The following is a 22331-nucleotide window of genomic DNA, read 5'->3' as shown; positions in this document are numbered from 1 at the left end:
GAGACCCATCTCACATGCAGAGACATACATAGGCTCAAAAAAAGGGATGGAGGAAGATCTACCAAGCAAATGGAGAACAAAAAAAAGCAGGGGTTGCAATCCTAGTCTCTGATAAAACAGACTTTAAACCATCAAAGATCAAAAGAGACAAAGAAGGCCATTACATAATGGTAAAGGGATCAATTCAACAGGAAGAGCTAACTCTCCTAAATATATAGCACCCAATACAGGAGCACCCAGATTCATAAAGCAAGTCCTTAGAGACCTACAAAGAGACTTAGACTCCCATACAATAATAATGGGAGACTTCAACACTCCACTGTCAACATTAGACAGATCAACGAGACAGAAAGTTAACAAGGATATCCAGGAATTGAACTCATCTCTGCACCAAGCAGACCTAATAGACATCTATAGAACTCTCCACCCAAATCAACAGAATATACATTCTTCTCAGCACCACATCGCACTTATTACAAAATTGACCACATAATTGGAAGTAAAGCACTCCTCAGCAAATGTACAAGAACAGAAATTATAACAAACTGTCTCTCAGACCACAGTGCAATCAAACTAGAACTCAGGATTAAGAAACTCAATCAAAACCGCTCAACTACATGGAAACTGAACAACCTGCTCCTGAATGACTACTGGGTACATAACGAAATGAAAGCAGAAATAAAGATGTTCTTTGAAACCAATGAGAACAAAGATACAACATACCAGAATCTCTGGGACACATTTAAAGCAGTGTGTAGAGGGAAATTTATAGCACTAAATGCCCACAAGAGAAAGCAGGAAAGATCTAAAATTGACACCCTAACATCACAATTAAAAGAACTAGAGAGGCAAGAGCAAACACATTCAAAAGCTAGCAGAAGGCAAGAAATAACTAAGATCAGAGCAGAACTGAAGGAGATAGAGTCACAAAAAACCCTCCAAAAAATCAATGAATCCAGGAGTTGGTTTTTTGAAAAGATCAACAAAATTGACAGACTGCTAGCAAGAATAATAAAGAAGAAAAGAGAGAGGAATCAAATAGACGCAATAAAAAATGATAAAGGGAATATCACCACCGACCCCACAGAAATACAAACAACCATCAGAGAATACTATAAATGCCTCTACGCAAATCAACTAGAAAATCTAGAAGAAATGGATAATTTCCTGGACACTTACACTCTCCCAAGACTGAACCAGGAAGAAGTTGAATCCCTGAATAGACCAATAGCAGGCTCTGAAATTGAGGCAACAATTAATAGCCTACCCACGAAAAAAAGTCCAGGACCAGATGGATTCACAGCTGAATTCTACCAGAGGTACAAGGAGGAGCTGGTACCATTCCTTCTGAAACTTCCAATCAATAGAAAAAGAGGGAACCCTCCCTAACTCATTTTATGAGGCAAATCATCCTGATACCAAAGCCTGGCAGAGACACAACAAAAAAAGAGAATTTTAGACCAATATCCCTGATGAACATCGATGCAAAAATTCTCAATAAAATACTGGCAAACCGGATTCAGCAGCACATCAAAAAGCTTATCCACCATGATCAAGTGGGCTTCATCCCTGGGATGCAAGGCTGGTTCAACATTCGCAAATCAATAAACGTAATCCAGCATATAAACAGAACCAAAGACAAGAACCACATGATTATCTCAATAGATGCAGAAAAGGCTTTTGACAAAATTCAACAGCCCTTTATGCTAAAAACGCTCAATAAATTCGGTATTGATGGAACGTACTCAAAATAATAAGAGCTATTTACGACAACCCCACAGCTAATATCATACTGAATGGGCAAAAACTGGAAAAATTCCCTTTGAAAACTGGCACAAGACAGGGATGCCCTCTCTCACCACTCACATTCAACATAGTGTTGGAAGTTCTGGCTAGGGCAATCAGGCAAGAGAAAGAAATCAAGGGTATCCAGTTAGAAAAGAAGAAGTCAAATTGTCCCTGTTTGCAGATGACATGATTGTATATTTAGAAAACCCCATCGTCTCAGCCCAAAATCTCCTTAAGCTGATAAGCAACTTCAGCAAAGTCTCAGGATACAAAATTAATGTGCAAAAATCACAAGCATTCTTATACACCAGTAACAGACAAGCAGAGAGCCAAATCAGGAATCAACTTCCATTCACAATTGCTTCAAAGAGAATCAAATACCTAGGAATCCAGCTTACAAGGGACGTAAAGGACCTCTTCAAGGAGAACTATAAACCACTGCTCAGTGAAATCAAAGAGGACACAAACAAATGGAAGAACATACCATGCTCATGGATAGGAAGAATCAATATCGTGAAAATGGCCATACTGCCCAAGGTGATTTATAGATTCAATGCCATCCCCATCAAGCTACCAATGACTTTCTTCACAGAATTGGAAAAAACTGCTTTAAAGTTCATATGGAACCAAAAAAGAGCCCGCATTGCCAAGACAATCCTAGGTCAAAAGGACAAAGCTGGAGGCGTCACGCTACCTGACTTCAAACTATACTACAAGGCTACAGTAACCAAAACAGCATGGTACTGGTACCACAACAGAGAAATAGACCAATGGAACATAACAGAGTCCTCAGAAATAATACCACACATCTACAGCCATCTGATCTTTGACAAACCTGACAAAAACAAGAAATGGGGAAAGGATTCCCTATTAATAAATGGTGCTGGGAAAATTGGCTAGCCATAAGTAGAAAGCTGAAACTGGATCCTTTCCTTACCCCTTATACGAAAATTAATTCAAGATGGATTAGAGACTTAAATGTTAGACCTAATACCATAAAAACCCTAGAAGAAAATCTAGGTAGTACCATTCAGGACATAGGCATGGGCAAGGACTTCATGTCGAAAACACCAAAAGCAACGGCAGCAAAAGCCAAAATTGACACATGGGATCTAATTAAACTAAAGAGCTTTTGCACAGCAAAAGAAACTACCATCAGAGTGAACAGGCAACCTACAGAATGGGAGAAAATTTTTGCAACCTACTCATCTGACAAAGGGCTAATATCCAGAATCTACAAAGAACTCAAAAAATATACAAGAAAAAAACAAACAACCCCATCAAAAAGTGGGGAAAGGATATGAACAGACATTTCTCAAAAGAAGACATCCATACAGCCAACAGACACATGAAAAAAGCTCATCATCACTCGCCATCAGAGAAATGCAAATCAAAACCACAATGAGATACCATCTCACACCAGTTAGAATGGCAATCATTAAGAAGTGGAAACATAGATGTTGGAGAGGATGTGGAGAAATAGGAACACTTTTACACTGTTGGTGGGATTGTAAACTAGTTCAACCATTATGGAAAACAGTATGGCGATTCCTCAAGGATCTAGAACTAGATGTACCATATGACCCAGCCATCCCACTACTGGGTATATACCCAAAGGACTATAAATTACTCTACTACAAAGACACATGCACACGTATGTTTATTGCGGCACTATTCACAATAGCAAAGACTTGGAATCAACCCAAATGTCCATCTGTGACAGACTGGATTCAGAAATGTGGCACATATACACCATGGAATACTATGCAGCCATCAAAAAGGATGAGTTTGCATCCTTTGTAGGGACATGGATGCAGCTGGAAACCATCATTCTTAGCAAACTATCACAAGAACAGAAAACCAAACACCGCATGTTCTCACTCATAGGTGGGAACTGAACAATGAGATCACTTGGACTCGGGAAGGGGAACATCACACACTGGGGCCTATCATGGGGAGGGGGGAGGAGGGAGGGATTGCATTGGGGAGTTATACATGATATAAACGTTATGCACATGTACCCTAGAACTTAAAGTATAAAAAAAAAAAAAAAAATAAAAAAAATAAAAATAAAAAAAATAAAAAATAAAAAAAATAAAATAAAAAATAAAATAAAGCAAGATGTGAAATTATTTTATAATAAATTATTATTCCTGGTGGCTTTGAGTTGCTAATTGTGATTAAATTTTGGGATGTCTATACTTGTGTTCAATATTGATTTGTACAATTTATACAAATGAGTATGTGGGTTTTGTAACCACTCTTACTGGAAAATAAATAGAATATTAATTATTTTCTTCTAAAAAAAAAAAAAAAAAAAAAAAAAGAAGAGGAAACCAAACACCGCATGTTCTCACTCATAGGTGGGAACTGAACAATGAGATCACTTGGACTCGGGAAGGGGAACATCACACACTGGGGCTATCATGGGGAGGGGGGAGGAGGGAGGGATTGCACTGGGGAGTTATACATGATATAAACGTTATGCACATGTACCCTAGAACTTAAAGTATAATAAAAAAAAAATAAATAAATAAATAAAATTAAGGGGAGATTCTAACTTTAAACAATAAAAGTGCTTCTGTCATTGTGGGTGAAAGTATAAATATACTGGAAAATTTAAATCTTTATTTATTTATTTATTTATTTTTTATTTTTTTTATTTTTTGAGATGGAGTCTCACCCTGTCACCCAGGCTGGAGTGCAGTGACGTGATCTCGGCTCACTGCAAGCTCCGCCTCCCAGGTTTACACCATTCTCCTGCCTCAGCCTCCCTAAAATCTTTATTTTTAAATGATGTAATATTTCTATCATCTTTTATATTATTTAGCACACACATGATACTATGCTTCAACCATTATTTTAACTACTTTTCAAATATGAGCTCATTAAAAACCCTCTGAGGTTGATGCTATCACTTCCCCCATTTTACAGATAAGAAAACAAAGGCACCAAGAAAGAAAGTGATTTTCCCAAGGCCACACAGCTAGTAAGCGGTAAAAATGAGATTCAGCTCCAGGCAGTCTGGGTCCCAAACCCATGCTCTTAACCACAATATTGCTTACTCTCAGAAAGTAATATGCTCATTAAAGCCCAGTGTTTGACTCATACTTGAGTATTTAATAAAAATCTGCTCAACAGGGCCGGGCGCAGTGACTCACGCCTGTAATCCCAGCACTTTGGGAGGCCGAGGCAGGTGAATCACAAGGTCAGGAGATCGAGACCATCCTGGCTAACATGGTGAAACCCCATCTCTACTAAAAATACAAAAAATTAGCCGGGCATGGTGGCGGGCACCTGTAGTCCCAGCTATTCGGGAGGCTGAGAGGCAGGAGAATGGCGTGAACCCAGGAGGCGGAACTTGCAGTGAGCCGAGATCGTGCCACTGCACTCCAGCCTGGGCGACAGAGCGAGACTCCATCTCAAAAAAAAAAAAAAAAAATCTGCTCAACAAATAAAAGAAGAAGTGAAGATGGCAAAAAGCAGAAAACCCATTATTCACTGTCTCAATATATCATTATGAGTATACTGGTATACTTTCTGTCAGTGTTTTTTCTTGTTCACAGAGGGATTTGTTTTCCTTTAACACTCAGTATATGCAATTTTGAGAAAATAAAAAACCCTAAGATACTAGCCTCTTAGCATTTTTAGAACAACAGTTAAAAACTGAACACTTGTATATATGCATGACATATATTCTAATTTCATCTTACAACCCCATAAAGTAAGTACAAGTATTATCCTTAATTTACAAATGAGGAAACTGACGCACAGTTAAGAAACTAACATAAAGTCGCATGGCCAGGAAGTGGCTGAGTTGGTAAATTCAAATTCATGTAGTGTGACTTCTGAACTAGAATTCTTGACTATTCTTGGAGGGCAGGTTTATGAGTTACTTGAAAGACAGTAATCATGGTTTGTGTTTTTTTTGTTTGTTTGTTTGTTTGTTTGTTTTGAGACAGAGTTTCGTTCTTTGTGCCCAGGCTGGAGTGCAATGGCATGATCTCAGCTCACCACGATCTCGGCTCACTGCAACCTCCACCTCCCAGGTTCAAGTTATTCTCCTGCCTCAGCCTCCCAAGTGATTCTCCTACCTCAGCCTCCTGGGATTACAGGCATGCACCACCATACCCAGCTAATTTTGTATTTTTAGTAGAGACAGGCTTTCTCCATGTTGGTCAGGCTGATCTCGAACTCTCCACCTCAGGTGATCCGTCCGCCTTGGCCTCCCAAAGTGCTGGGATTACAGGTGTGAGCCACCGCACCCGTCCGTGATGACATTTTTACAGAGTGGTATGATTTGTTTGGCTTGGCCTAAAATGAGGATGTTACCTTACAGATTTATTTTGTTTTGCACTAACTCGGACTCAAACAATGAAAATTTTTAGTATCTTGAGCTTTCTTTAACAAGCTAAACAAATCTTCATGTCTTAAATTTTATAAGGGTCAAGTACCTTATTGAAATCTTTCATTCAACAAACATTTGAATATTCACTACTTGTTAGGAACTGTGCTAGTAAGATAGTCTTTGCACTCAATGCATAGGCTCTTTCCACTCAGCATATAAATATGCTCAGATTTCTCACAACTAATAAATACAACACACTGGTCCATAAACATGGATAATAGCTTTGTCAACCATTCAGAGGTAGGAATAAGAATGGAATCCTCTAATTATCTGCCCCCTATCCTACAAAGTAGGTATACCTGTTATTTTTCTTGTAGTTCCTAAAGAGTGACTGACACTTAAATAATTACTAGATAGGTGCTATTTGCCTGTCTCATGCCATACTACCACCTCTTATCAGCTGGCAATGAAAGTCTACCTATTTTTAATGCAAAGTGGTTGAAATTAAAATGTTTTACTAAAACATTGGCTTACCAGGCTACATGTTTTAACTATTTTTAAAATTCTAAAATTGTTATTTTGGGTTTGACTTTAATAACCAGATGATTAATGTGAATGTCTAAGACCACATGTGAAAGAAATAGTTAAAAAAAAAAAAAAAAAGGGCATATTCACAGAAGATGGTAAGGCCAATCCTGCTTGATTTACAACCCTGCCTGTAAATGGAAACATTTGATTGTATGCAGTCCCAAGTCAAATCCTATTGATTGTGAAAAGGTAGCAGAGAGCCAAAAGTTAAAAAGTCGAGGGCAGCAGAAACACTCCTCGCCAGTTCACTGAGTGGCTTAATTGATAGCCAATGACTACAGGCACAATTACCAACTCAAGACCTAATAATGGAAAGGGAGCAAGAACAGCTTCTACTGGTTGACAATTACTAGTGTGTACATAAAGCCTTGACAAGTTTCTTGACTGACACATGCTTACATCAGCATTTAAATATAGCTGGCACATATTTGAGTTCATAGTTTCTTACATCCACATTCTCTAATAAGCTTCATTAGTACTTCATACCTTTTTTTTTTTTTCTAATAGAGACAGTCTTGCGATGTCACCCAGGTTAGAGAACAGTGGTGCGATCATAGCTCACTGCAGGCTTGAACTCCTGGACTCAAGTAAACCTCCTGCCTCAGTCACTTGAATAGCTAAAACAGGCATGGGCCAGCACACTCAGCTAATGTTTTTTTACTTTTTGTAGAGATGTGGAATAGGGGTGGGTCTTACTATATTGCCCAGGGTGGTCTCAAATTCCTGGCCTCAAGTGATCCTCCTGCCTCATCCTCCAAAAGAGCTGGGATTACAGGCATGAGCCACCACACCCAGCCCCTACTACTTTATATCTTTATCAGGTATGTGGCCTTCTACTGCTATTCTCAAGTCTGTAATTTGTCTTATAAATTTATGGAGGGAGTGATGTTAACCCCAAACACAACTTGGTATCTTGCAAACAATAGATACTAAAGTGTTTATTAATGATACACCCTATAACTACACCTCAGCCCTTATCATTATGTAGAACTGCTCCTCCTTATCTCTCTGACTGGAATGCCCCATGGGCCAGTCCTTAAATCTCTTCTCTTCTCTAGCTACGCTCACTCCTCAGGTGATCTAATCTACACTGACAAGTTCCAAATGTAACCTGGACCATTCTCTGAACTCTAGATTCCCATGTTCAACTGCTGACTTAGTATCTCTATTACTTAGCATGTCTATTAGACATCTCAAAAACTTAACCAGTTTAGAACATAACTCCTGAACTCTCCCCAGAAACCTGCTCTGCACCGTCCTCAAGTCTTCCTCATTTCCATTAATGACAATTCTATCCTTCCAGTTGCTCAAATCAAAAACCTTGGAGTGATCCATTACTCTTTTCTTTTCCCATTCTACATCCAATCCATCAGCAAATCTATTTGTAACAAAACATATCCAGTTAGAGTCACAATCAGTATATTTATATTTTTATACACAGAAATACACATTTTAATGTAATTGTACATGGATACATGGATTAGTATACATACATGCATTTCCTAGTTCTTTCCACTGAGAAAGTTTAGGAGCAATGACACTCCACAGCAATGAGCACACTTAGCATTCAGATCCTGGCTTCAAAATACCATCCTCCACTGAAAGGAACCAAGGTTCCTTAGAGAAATAATTGATTCTAGTGCTAGGGCCAGAAAAAAACCAAGATTAACCCGAAGCATGTGGTAATGTCAGAGAGTAAAGAAGTGTGCGTGTACATACCTATAAAAAAAGAATAGAAATATGCCAAAAGGACACAGAAGTAGACCTAAAAGAGATCCCAAGGCCGAAAACTGGAATAATTCGAGCAACAAAATAATGATAGCTTTTAATTCTAACACTAAGAATTAAATAAATATCTACGAATTTGAACTGAGATAAATTATTAGATAGAAGAGAAGGGACAAACCTTCCTTATACAGTTAATAAATGTAGAAAGAATGAGGAAGAAAAAAAAAAAAGTAGCTTCAGAACCCATAGCAATAATTGCTGCAGGCAAGATCCACTAATGAATGCTGAAATTAGTGGGCAGAAACAGGATACTGGCAAAGCCTCAAATATCTCTCAAAATATTTACCAATTACTGTGGTGGTTTTAATATATGTCCACAAATTCTTTTATACTTCTCCCTCCAGGAAGCGAAGTTTAATTTCCATCCCTTTAAGTGTGGGCTAAATTTAGTAACCTGTTTCTAGTGCACAGAGTATGGGAAACGAAAAATGGTAACTTTACAGTGGACAAACTTGGCAGAAACCACCTTAACAGAGTGATCACAAGTGATAAATTATTTGATATCATGTACCTCCTATATGAAATAATAAGGGCACTTCATCTCTATGGTACTCTCCTCCAAAATCCATAACCCCAATCTAATCACGAGAAAACATCAGACAAACCTAAACTGAAGAACATTCTACAAAATACCTGTGTCAAGGTTATAAAAGATAAGAAAAGACCAAGAAACCGCCACACATTGGAAGAGACAAGACAACTAAAGCAATGTAGTATCATGGTTTGGATAACAGAATGCAAAAATAATATTAGAAAAACTGGTAAAATATAAAAGAAGTTTGAAGCTTGGTTGAAGCATTGTACCAATACTAATTTTTTAGCTTGATAAATGTACCATGGTTATGTAGGATGTCAACATTAGAGGAACCCAGGTGAAGAGTACATAGCAGCAATTTTTCTGTTTGTTTTTTGAGACAGGGTCTTATTCTGTTGCCCAGACTGGGGTGCAGTGGTGTGATCATGGCTCACTACAGCCTCTACCATCCAGGCTCAAGTGATCCTCCAACCTCAGCTTCCTAAGTAGCTGGACCCACAGGCACATGCCACCACGCCCGGCTAATTTATTATTGTTTTGAGAGATGAGGCCTCCCTATGTTGCCTAGGCTGGTCTTAAACTCCTGGGCTCAGACGATCTTCCCACTTCAGCCTCCCATAGTGCTGGGATTACAGGAATAAGCCACCACACCCGGCCTGCATTATCTTTCTTTCTTTCTTTCTTCTTTTTGAGACAGGGTCTTGCTCTATCACCCAGCTTGGAGTGCAGTGGCGCAATCACAGTTCACTGCAGATTCAACCTTCCAGACTCAAGTGATCCTCCCACCTCAGCCTCCTGAGTAGGTGAGACTACAGGTGTGCAACACCATGCCCAGCTAATTTTTTGTATTTTTTTTTTTTTTTGTAAGAGACAGGGTTTCACCATGTTGCCCAGGCTGATGTTAATGTCCTGACCTCAAACCTCCTTGGCCTCCCAAAGTGCTGGGATTACAGGTGTGGGCCACTATGCCAGGCCCAATTACTGTATTTTCTATCTTATCCTCTGACTTGAAATGAACACGGTTTCGACAAGAAAGAATGAAACAAACATGGTTTGGACAAGAAAGAATGAAACAAACATGGTTTGGACAAGAAAGAATGAAACGAACATGGTTTGGACAAGAAAGAATGGGCTTTGAATCCTGGTTCCATCACCTGACAGGGTGTGTCTGGATATGTTATTTAACCTTTCTAATCCTCAGTTTCTTCATCTGAAGGAGAAAAAAGGAAATAATATAAGGTAAATAACAACATTGTTGAGTTAGTGTTAGGATCAGAATTAGGTATTAAAGTGTCTAGCACATAGGAGATACTCCATAAATAGAAGCTAGTATTATTTGCTCTTCAGCTTCATACTGACTTCTAGCATTTCATGCTCCTCATTTTCTCCCAACCGGATCACCTCCTTACAGGCTTCCAGCTCATGATCCAGAAGGACTCCACAGTTCTTCAGCAGAGTTGCAATACTCAATATCATTAATTCCCTCAACCAACTGTCCTTCAGATATCTCTACCAGATATCTACAAAGCAGTGGATAACAGCCTGGGCAGGATTTAAACCCGAGCTCTTCATCTTACAAACAAGGAGAGTAACAGTAACAATACGTATTAACTCATAAGGTTCTTGTGAGTATTAAATAGTTTCTTCAGATAATCTGATCACTCATTGCTGGAGAAAAATCAACCATGCAAATTGGTGGTACTGCTACAAATATGAGGTCTACAATCTGAAATAAACAAGTCCTCAATGCTTAACTAACAATCCTTCTTCAGTTTCCTAGTCATGTGTCTGTCTGTCTACCTCTCTCTCCCTTACCTCCACCCCTATCCCCTCTAGCCATTCCTTGGAAGCTGTTTACAAAGAGTATGTATGAACTACAGACTGTCTTTTTTTCCATTCCTTTCACAGGGGTGGATTAATTTTACCTGACTTTTTTGTTTGTGTGTGTGTTTTCTAAGAGATAGGGTCTCATTATGTTGCCCAGGCTGGCCTTCAACTTCTGGGTTCAAGTGATCCTCCTGCCTCTGCCTACTGAGTCAATGGGACTACAGGTACATGCCACAGCACTTGGCCTCACATATTGTTTAAAAACCTCTATTCTACCACGTTCCCTTCACTCTTAGCAGATGATTAAAAATTATACAAGACATGTCATCAACTCTTCCCTCCTGCCCTGTCAGTTACAAACTTATTTACACTGCCATCCATCTCCTTCCTTTCTGCTCACTGGAAAAGTGAGACTACCTTCTACTTAAGGTCAACTTCTCTACCTACGCCCTGGATCCCATTCCCTATTACCTTCAAATCCTTGCTTCCATCCACCAGTCAGTTTCCCACGCCCTTCAAACACACACATATACACTCTTCTTCAGTTTCTCCTCTCTACTGGCTCTTTCCAGGCTCACATTAAGCATGTCCAAGATTCCATTTGTAAAAAAGGTAAACTTCTCTAAATCCCAAGCATCTCCCCCTACTTACAGACTCCTTCAGAGTCCTTTGTTGAAAACATTGTATCCCTCTCAATTAGCTACACTTACAGTTGTTATTCACTTTTCAACACCCACCCCCATGCATTACAATGTAGCTAAGTGCTCTAGCTGAAGTTACAAAAGACATCCTAATCACCAAGTCTCAGAGACTTTATTCAGTCTTTATCTTACTTTTCCTTTTGGAGGCAGGATACAGTGTTGACCACTCCTAGTCCTTGAAAGAGTATTCTCCCTCAGCTTTCATGACAAATCTCTATTTCCTTTTTTCATCTTTGGTCTGTCTGGCACAGATGGTTGGCTTCTCTTCCGCTGCTTGCCCAATCTACTCAGCAGATCACAACAGAAATGTAGGAATCATCCAAAATCTTCAATCTTGCTCAATTCTATAATCTAAATAGATTTTTCCTGTCCCGTTAATAATACTTCCTAAATCTCTCAGAGCCACTCCCTCTTCTACACTCTTCCATCATTTCTCACCAGGAATAGCTTCCTAACTGGTCCTTGCTTCCAGTTTTGTTTCTAATTCAATATTCACTTTACTGTCAAAATGACGGGTCTAAAATACAAATCTGATTCTACCACAGCATAGCTTAATTTTTTTCCCCACTAAATTCCCACAAACTTCAGAATTAAGTTAAAGTTCCTTAACTTGGTTCACAAGACAATCACTGATTTGGCTTATTACTTCATCCACCCCTGTTCTAAAGCTGTGTTGTTGCTGTCCACTCACCTGCAGTCATTGAGTATGTGACTGTAGTTGTCCAAATTGAGATATGCCGTAAGTGTAAATTACATATCAGATTCTGAAGACAGTAGAAAATTATGCACGGGATTCTGAAGACAGTATGAAAATGGAAAAGTCATATTTCAATATTACTTTGTATACTGAATGCATGTTGAAATATTTTGGATATACCAAGTTTATATTATTAAAATTAATTTCACTTTTTACTTTTTCAAATGTGGTTACTAGAAAATTTTAAGTTGTATATATGACTTATATTTGTGGCTTGTATTAAATTTCTACAGGACAGCACTGGTATAAGCTGTATTTCCCTCTTTCTGGACCCAGTTAACTTTTACCTATTATTGAAGATTAGCCCAGGTAACACTCTAAGATGCATTCTAGACACCCTCCCCCCATCCCCCAAGTCTGAGTCAGCTACCCTTCCTCTGTGCTTCCATCCATAGGAATGTGTGCACAGCCCTGTCATACTATAATTATTGGTTATCACCTATCTTTTCCTCCTCAACTGTAACCTCCTTGCAAAAAGGAATATCATATTCTATAATACTCAGGTACTACCTACCACCATGCCTGGCACTTAAAAGATACTCAAACATTTGTCAAACAAATGTAAACTATCTATTCCTGGCCTAAAGATTACTAGAATTCACAGTTCACGAAGGAAAACAAACCAGCCTTGAGGGAACCTAGACTGTACCAGGAGTTTCAGTAATGAAAGGACTGGGAAGGAGAGTGAGGTGGGGGGTGCCGGGGATGGGGAAGATTGTAGGAATCACAGTAAAGAGATCAGCAAATGACAGAACAATGCTCATCATACACATCTGCCTCTTACAGTGAAAACAGCGATTTGCAACACTGATATGGAGCCTTGTATTCACACTTGGCATGCCAGGGGTCACAGTTTGGTTCCTAAATTACTTAAACAACCCATCCAACAAAAGGGTATGATTTGGCAGGTATCAACACAAATGGCTAGGGCCCAGCACCTGTTCCACTTAAACAGCACATCAGTACAGTTAAAAAGAACAACAAATCTCTCTCACGAAGCAAATGCTAATCTCATGATGCTTCACCACGGAACAATTTAGAAGAGTTATTACATGAAATGTGCCAAAGCATGAATTTATTGCTGATGCTTATTTGGCAAATATGGTTGGCACTGTTAGATGTTGAAAAACATGTATGCAAATAAGCAAATAAAAGTTTTTAAGCTCTCAGGCTTAAATATTTACATTGCCATAAATGTACAAAGATAAATGTTTATATGAGTACACGTATAATGCATTCCAGGAACACATTTTTTAATGCGATTGTCAGGAAACAGTTATGAAGTGGCATTATTTCTTAATGGGCCTTCAGGGTAGACTCTTAAAAATGAATTTTGAATGTTAACAGGCTACAAACATTATTGTGAAAGTTTCTGTGTACTATCAACTGGATAAAACGAATAGTTGAGGCATAATAGTTCAAAGTGATCTTATCTTTTTCACCAAAACACTTCTCTTCCAACCCTAGAATATAGTCACACATAAATTTTAGTCCCTAAGTTGGGGCGGGAGTGGGGGGTAGTGAGGGAAGAGAAGGACCACACATTAAAAAGCCTTAAAGAAAATAATTGACATTTTTCCCACATAATATAGTCATGTTTGAGAATCCAAAACAAAGACATAATAAAATATTCCCCCTTTCCTCCCTGACAGCAATGAAAAGGGGATGTTTGTTTTTTCACATAGTTTGTGAGTTGGTCATATCCAAAATTCACTAGCAGTGCTATGAATTCTACTTACATTGTTCACTCGGAGCTGAGGCTATAACCCTCAACTTTGAAGCCAAGAAAATGTACCATATCTGCCATTATAGTTTACTAAACAAGTCACCAAAGAGAAGTCCCAGGCAAGTCAGAAAGTAATTAGGGTAGTCAGTGAATTGAGCTATCTAGAAATGCTCTGAGATGACGGGAGAAGCCATCATGAAGTGAGTATCCAAGATTGCTCATGGAAAGTTTTACCCCTGTGGATAATTCACGTTTTTCACTTCCATACTGCAGAGAGCAGTATGGGTTCTCTGACTACACACATCACTACATCACTTCATTTATCGGGAAAAGAAGACGCTGTGGCTGAACAAAAATCAGTAGCTAGGCCCCAAAACAGAATCCTCAAGGCAATCCCTGTTCAGGTGAAAAGCTGTTCTCGTACATCATCCAATGACCTAAAAATAGCCTTTTATGTAAGTCTCTAAGTATTTAATTCAACGTATGATCTTACCACACTCAATAGAGGCAGAAAAAAAACGAATTAGGTTTCCTATAGCAAGGCCAATAAAGATGAAATCATAGTTTTCCTCTAGCTCATCACTACCCCCTCAACGCCAGCCTTCCAATAACTCCATTCCACAGCTCTCAAATTCCTGAACTTGGATCTTTAAAAAGCAACGAATTGCAAAAAGTAACCTTTAACACGCCAGAGGCAGGCGGGGTAGGAGGGTCGCTCCCGGTGCTCTCAGCAATCTTTAACGCAGCCAAAGGAGGAAAAAATGAAATCAAGCTCCCAGACGGATGGTGCATACGACGAGGGGGAAGGGGGCAGACGCGGTTCAGACGGCAAGTCCCCATCGAGGGAGGAAAGAAAAGTTGCAAGAACGGATGAGTCAAAGGGCAGAGAAGAAAAAAACTGAGCAGCCGAACCACTCACAACCCCCAAACGACCCCGCCAGCCCACACGTTCGCAAGCTCCCCAGCCGCGGCGCGAAGGGAGCAGGCAGGGAGCCACCCGGTTCAGTCCCGACGCTGCCGGCGAGGCTGCACCGATGCTCCCGGGTGTGGGAGCGGGCTGACCGTGTGGACCCGGCAGGAGCCAGAGAAGTCCTTTCTGCCCCGGCCTCCCAACATCCAGCTCCTCCAGGCTTCACTTTCCCCCGCAGCCTCCCTGCCGCGCCGGGGGTCGTCCCTCGCGGCGGGTCCCAACTTTCCTTCCTCTGGGGGGCGCCGCGCTCCCTGTGCCGCCGCCGAGGGAGGGGGCAGGGGAGGCGGGGGGTGCGCGGCACCCGCGGGGCGCGGGGGTGGCCGTAGAGCCAGAGCCCGCGCCGGGCTGGACGCACTGGCCGCCAGAGCCCCGGCGGCGGCGCCACCCAGAACCCGCGCCGCCCCGCCCGGATTCCCCTGGGTCAGCGCCCTCAACCCGCGGCAACCCTGGTCCCACAGCCGGCGGGTGAGTAAAAGGCAACCGAGGGGACACGGACAGCCTGGCCGCTGTTACCTGAGGGGCGCACACGCCGCCGCGGCGACCACCATCGCCGTCCGTCCCGTCCCTTTCCTGGTGACCACGGCCGCCGCCGCCGCCGAGCAACTGACACTGACTAAGAACAACTAACTAACTACTCGCCGCGGCCGAGTCCACCGCGCGCTCCCGGCCGCTCGCCGCCCGCCCAGCCCACCAGCCTGCCCGCCTCCTCTCGGCACCGCGCGCCGCCCCTCCGCGCGCGCCCTCGCCCGCTCGCCGCGCTCCTGGAGCCGTGAACACGCGCGCGCGCGCGCACGGGCTCCAGTTGTCTCCCCGGTGTCTCTCAGCCCAGCGGGAGGAGTCGCCGCCAGGCCCCTCCTCTCTGCGTTCCAAGCTCCAGAGGACGAGACCTAAAGGGCGCCTGATTGGCTGTGGAGGGCGGGGCCAAGATAAGGGGCGGGGCTGCCGATACCTTGGGGCCCGCGAGAGCGAAAATTTGGGTTGGATTAAGCCGCATAGGAAAAGACCAGGGAAGTCTGGGCCCATCTGGGCGTCGGAGCCCGCTAGGTCAGCCGTCATCGAATACAGAATATGTTTTCGAGGACGCTAATATATAGTCATGACCAATTTCAGTTCCTCTACTTTCTGCGGGCCTTCGCAATAAAAAAAAAACTACATCTCCCAGAAACCTCCACGAAAATAAGGCTCACCTTGCGTAACCACGTAGTCCTTCGCCGCATTGGGGCAAAATAATCCCTTCATTTTTCTGAAGGGACCGTGGAAAATATTTCATTTTTCTCCTCACCGGAGCAATTGTAAATGCTGTGCGGTAAGAGGAGTTACCTGCGGAAAGGTGGTTAAGAGATTAGGTAAAGAAAAGGAAAGGACACCAAAATAAAGTGCTGCGGAAGAATTTTTGTCCAGCTGTGAGACGACGAGCGCGTGAAGTGAAGGCGATTGAGAGGGGCTGAGGGAATTGTCCTCTGTGCAAGGGACTTTCTTTAGGCCCCAGGCCCCTTCCTGCCCCTGTCGTCAGCAGGTCAGTAAGCAAGGCGAGCTTGGGGGTGGCCCCAGTCGAGCTGCCTTTCACCCCTTGAAGATCACCCCTCTTTTGGTGGTGGTGGTATTGGTTTGTCTTGGTTGGAGGCCGGCTGAATGGGGGCGCCTCAACTTCCGGTTGGGGGAGGGGAGGAAGGCCGTCCTGGGGGAGGGGGGACACCCTCACTTCCTGTGGGGGGTGGTGATAGTTTGGGGGTGTCCAACCCACTTCCAGTGCTGGTGAGGGCTTGAAAAGGTAGTGCTTGGTGCCATTCGCGGAGACCGTATCTTGCAGCTTGGGGGTTGTGTTTTATGTGAAAAGTTAGGTTATTCCAAGTTGTGCTGAACACCAACCTGCAGTCAGAATTTATGAGTTTGTTTCCACGTGGAAGATGGAACATTTCCTCCCCAGCAAAATTGTCGCAGTGTTTTCTTCAAAGAATTGGAAAGCCCTTGTTTAAAAAATCTCTTCACCTCTGCAAGACCACGTAGCTTGTGTGACTGATGATTGCTAACACCTGCACCCCTACTCAAGTCCAGCCTTGGATTGGTGAAGTGTGGTGCCCTCTGCCTTGACATGCAACGGGAAATCTAGCTTCTCTTTTAAGGAGATAACTTTTTATTTAGGGAAGTGAATATTTTACATAAAATCCGGGGCGTTTTCTTCTTAGCAGAATGAAAATATCACACTGAAGTACTCAAATTTGATGTTACCTTAACTGATAAAATTGACATCTTAAATTATTAGGCCTGTTGATTTTGGGCTACAGGTTTTGTCCCGTGCCTGAGAACAACTTCTTCAGCCTTAAAAATTCTTATGCGTAGCTTAATGTAAATGTTACATTTGTGAAAGTTGCATTTTGTTACATTTTCCTCCTTTGTAATTTAATTCATCACTGATTTTTAAATGGTATCTGTTCTTTGTGGTATTAAAGTATAGCGCAAGGGTCATGAGACTCAGCTCCGATTCTAAACAGGAAAAAGTTGGTTCACAAAGGACAAAAGATCAATAAGAACTTTCTGGTTTTCAATATCTCATTTGTAATAAACTATATGTGAGGTGGTAATAAACACTCAATAATTTTGATTCTTTGGCTTCTGTTGTCAGATAACACAATACTTAGAGGGGTGTGTGTCCGTGTGTTGAAGGAATCGATCTATTTGAAGCTTGCTTTGTGAAATCTGAATAATGTTAGTAATTTTAGGATATGTATCAGTGAACCTAGAACTGTATTGTCTTTCAAGAATTTTTGAAGTAATAAGGCCTGTGTACTTTTTCTTTTGGGATTGTACTTAATCTAGCCTCAGACTCTGCAATTATTTTAATTCCATAGTAGTTTTTTTTAAAAAGCTGTTTGGTCACGCCTGTAATCCCAGCACTTTGGGAGGCCAAGGCTGGCACATCACGAGGTCAGGAGTTGGAGACCAGCCTGGCCAGCATGGTGAAACCCCGTCTCTTCTAAAAATGCAAAAATTAGCTGGACATGGGCGCGCACCTGTAGTCCCAGCTACTCAGGAGGCTGAGGCAGGAGAATTGCTTGAACCTGGGAGGCGTAGGTTGCAATGAGCCGAGATCCCGCCACTGCACTCCAGCCTGGGCTGACAGAGCGAGACTCCGTTTCAAAAATAAATAAATAAATAGCTGTTTGGTTTAGAGTTCATTAGAAAATATGTTTTAAACCAAATATTACAGTTTAAAAAAAAAATACACGTTTTAACCTTCTGTTGTCACTTTTAAAAAGAAAGTCTAAGACCTTAAAATCAAGTATGATTTGTATTTTGAAAGACCACACAATTGCAGTAATTGACTGAAAAGACAAAATATTGTCTTCGTGGTTATTAATAGGTTAGGAACATGTAGACTGCCCTAAGTATTAACTGATTAAAGAAAAAGTGTTCACTATCTTCTGTATTAATGTAATACAGAAGAAAATATAATATAGTCACTCTGACAAATGAAACTATAGTGTTAGGAAATATTGAAGTATGGAAAGATTGTAGAACTAAAGGAAAAAAATAGAGAATATCATGTTAAAATACTGATTGAGGTAGAGTAATATTGCCTTTTGGAAACTGTCTTTATTAAATTGGTCTTCATGATACTCCATGGAAGAAATACAGTATAATAGAAATAAGAAAAATTGCTGCAGCTGAAAGACTTGAGCAGCTTGAAGAACTGTCTGTTTAGAAGAAAGCAATATATAAAGTACATATCTGAAAGAAGGTATTTTGTGATAAGTGGCAGTTATTCATTGGTTCCATCAAAGAAGAAATATTAGAAAAGCCTATGAAAAATAGAGAGAGAAAGTCCATAGAACCTGTTTTTATTCTTTTTAAAAATGTTTCTTTGGAGAGGCTTGCTGTCCTCCAAAGTTTTGGTTTTTTTTCTTTTTTTTTCCCTTTTTCATTAATGCCGTTTGTGCAGTTTTCTTTGCATGTTTAATAGAAATATCGTATTAAAATTTAAAGAATTAAGGTTTTTGTACATGTACTGTTAGTTCAAGTTAATGAATTTGAGGTTTCATTCCATTACTTGCCAGCTATATAATAAAGAAATTGTCAGTTTTTTTTTTCAAATACTTGGATTAGATAACCATTTTGTTTCTCAGAGACAGTCATTGGATACACTGCTCACAGCAGTTTGAAATGTTAAAACCGTAGGTCACAATTCTGGCTTTCATCTGACTGAAATTCGATTATCCACAGAGATGTTAATACATAATACAGAAGTGTCTTTTCATCCTTTCATCTACTTTTCTTTGTAAAATCAGGCTAATGTTTTGCAACTATTGCTTTCTTTGTTTGTCGTTTTGATGGTGGTTTGTTTTTGTTGTTGTCTTTGCCATAGGGTTGAGGATTAAAGGAAGTATCTTAAGAACTTGAATGGTTTTTCAGCTTACTGCTTTGCTGTCTTTATTTCATAGCCTTCACGGGTATTCAAATGAGAATACCCCTTACATAACTTTTCATTATTTCGGCAAAAGTTTAGAGTGTCTACTATGTGCCAGTCACTGTTCTCAGGTCTATGAATACGGTAATTACGGCCAAATATTCGTATTCTCTTGTCGTTTACTCTCTAATTTACAAATTAAAACTGGAATTTTGCTCACTTGGTATTCCTAGATAAGATCTATGTTATGATCCGTGTTCAAACTGGATAAAGAAGCAGCCCTAAACTTGATCTCTCCTGGTCTTAATCTCTAAGCCATTCTAAACCCAGATTTGAATGTTTCATGCTAATTTTTCTCCAGACCATAGAAGCCCCTGTGTTAAATATTCAGCCCCTTTCATTGAAATATGTATCATTTTCCTGCCATTCTAGCTTCGTTTGTATTGTGAAAATAAGTAAGAGTGAACAATGGGGAAAATATGGGATCAGATAGGCCCAAATTCAGCAGTGGTTTCTACATTTTACTAGCTGCGCTTACTAGCTTGGTAACCATGAGCAATTTATTCGACCTCCCTGAGCCTCCCTTTCCTAAATCCAAATGGGCTTGTTTGGTGGAATCAGAATGTTATATGTAAATCTCCTGGTCCAATGCCTGGTGCTAGAAGCTTCATTAATGCAATTATCTTATCCCCAATCTTGCTTCTGCTTTTCTGGCTATTGTGATTTGCCCACATGTCTGTTTTAAGCTGTACATTTTCCCCACAGTATGGGATGCAGTGGTAGACTGAGCTTCAGCCTTGTCCCCCTATCAGCGTGCTCACCTAGTTGTCAAGATTTAATTTTTTTTCCTTATGGGAAGGATAAATCACTAATTTCCATGATTAGGAGATATACAAAATAGAAAAGTTTCAAGGAAAGATTAAGAAATCTTAATCTTGGCACAAATCACTAAAGTAATTTGAATTGTTACAGGCAGACTTTCAACTCATTCTCCTAAACTTATTTAAATACTAAGACCAACAATGAAGACCTTTCACACTGTGATCATACTTCTCATTACTCATCTACACATCCAAATGGGACAGCCTCTGGAAGGAAAAAAGAATCTGTACTGCACCCAGCTTTAGTATTTTTGCTCATGCTATTTTCTGCCTGAAACACTCTTTTTTCCTTGGAATCCCCATTTATCAACATGCCACTTTCTTTGAGGTTGTTTCTCAAGTACCACATTGAAGAAATATTTTCTGACATCCATCCTCTTCTACACTCTCCCAAACTGTACATGTTCTGTCCATTAACTCTCCAGAGCATCATACCTTTCTTACAGCATTTACTGTCTGGTGCTCCTCTTGTTTGTTTTTATTGCGTTATTGTGGTAGGTAGAGTTTATGCCTTCCCTAAAAGGCTGCAGATTAGATCTTATTCTACTCTGTGCTGTCATACCTGGCACAAGACCATTCACATCATAGGTATTCAGTAAATATTTGTGGAGGTGAGCTGGTTCTTGGAGTATGATGAAACTGATCATTAACTTTTGTCCACAATTACGCCCAGCATCAGCACAATGGCTACCATACATTAAACACTCAAATATCTATAAAATGAAAGAGTAAATAGTCATCATTCTCTCATTTGGGAGCTTCTTAGGGTGTCAGATAAGCATATATTAAGCACCTACTATATAACTGGAGCCATAAGAACTGATCTCTGCTCCTCAATTTAATTGGAAAAATGTAAATTGTTACTAATATCTGCAGACTTTGAAGATGGTAGGTGTTTGAGTAGGGATGGCATGGAGAGCTCAATATAGAGTTGTTTGCATTGTGAGAGATATCCTCTGTTACCTGAACTCAGAAACCAAATAGATTTTGATATCAAGTATTTAGACACTTAACTTGTATTTCCACTCCTAGGTATATGTCCAAGAGAACTGAAAACATGTTCACACAAAAACTTGCACACAAATATTTGTAGCAGCCTTATTTGTAAAAGGCAAACTAAAATGTCCATTAATTATTGAATGACTAAAGAAAATATGATATAGCCATGCAACGGAATATTATTCAGCAACAAAGAGAAACAAAGTAGCAATACCTGCTGTAACATGGATAAATCTTGAAAATATTAAAGTGAAAGAAGTCACATACAAAAGGCAACATATTGTGTGATTCCATTTATTTGAGATGTCTAGATTAGGCAAAACTAATAGAGACAGAAAGCACATTAATGGATGGGAATGGGAGTAACTGCTAGTGTGGAGTTTCCTTTGGAAGTGATGAAAATGTGCCAGAATTAGATAGTGGTGGTGGTTACATAACCTTATATGCTAAAATATCTTGTGTACTAATGTACAGTTGACACCTGAACAACGAGGGGGCTAGGGGTGCTAACCCCTGTGTTGTCAAAAATCCATGTATAACTTTTGACTCCCCAAAAAGTTAACTATGTAAATAGCCTACTGTTGATTGGAAGCCTTACCAATAGCATAAATAGTTGATTAACACATGTATGTTACATGTACTGTGTACTGTATTCTTACAATAAAGTAAGCTAGAGAAAAGAAAATGTTACTTAAAAAATCATAAGGAAGAAAAAATATGTTTACTATTTATTATTCATTAAGTGGTGGTGGATTATCATAAAGGTATTCATCCTTGTCATCTTCACATTGAGTAGGCTGAGAAGGAGGAAGAGGAAGGATTGGTCTTACAGTCTCAGGTCGTGGAGGCAGAAGAAAATCAGCATATAAGTGGACTCATGCAATTCATCCCATGTTGTTCAAGGGTCAACTGTACAAAAAAAAATCCTGAAGTGTACACTAAAGGGGTCAGTTTTATGGTATGTGAATTATATCTAAAAGAGAGATACTTAGACTTGAAGAATAGGAGATTTTGAATG

The 22331-nt window shown here is 40.4% G+C and overlaps 2 protein-coding genes across 5 annotated transcripts in view; one reads left to right on the top strand and one right to left on the bottom strand.

Moving 5' to 3' along the window:
- PEAK1 (pseudopodium enriched atypical kinase 1) overlaps nt 1-15753 on the bottom strand; it is a 317451-nt gene extending 301698 nt beyond the window's left edge. For both annotated transcript variants that reach the window (XM_033189293.1, XM_033189292.1), the window contains exon 1: nt 15542-15753. The gene's annotated coding sequence lies outside the window, so the exon portion shown is untranslated. The remainder of the gene's footprint in view (nt 1-15541) is intronic.
- Nucleotides 15754-15939: 186 nt separating this feature from the next.
- The window catches only part of HMG20A (high mobility group 20A), a 70901-nt gene continuing 64509 nt past the window's right edge, over nt 15940-22331 (top strand). For all 3 annotated transcript variants that reach the window (XM_033189294.1, XM_033189296.1, XM_033189295.1), the window contains exon 1: nt 15940-16544. The gene's annotated coding sequence lies outside the window, so the exon portion shown is untranslated. The remainder of the gene's footprint in view (nt 16545-22331) is intronic.

This window comes from Trachypithecus francoisi, unplaced genomic scaffold (genome assembly GCF_009764315.1).
Source record: "Trachypithecus francoisi isolate TF-2019V2 unplaced genomic scaffold, Tfra_2.0 Lachesis_group3, whole genome shotgun sequence".
Taxonomy (NCBI): domain Eukaryota; kingdom Metazoa; phylum Chordata; class Mammalia; order Primates; family Cercopithecidae; genus Trachypithecus; species Trachypithecus francoisi.
Note: the sequence above shows the minus strand (reverse complement) of the source record. Positions and strands in the feature narration are given on the sequence as shown.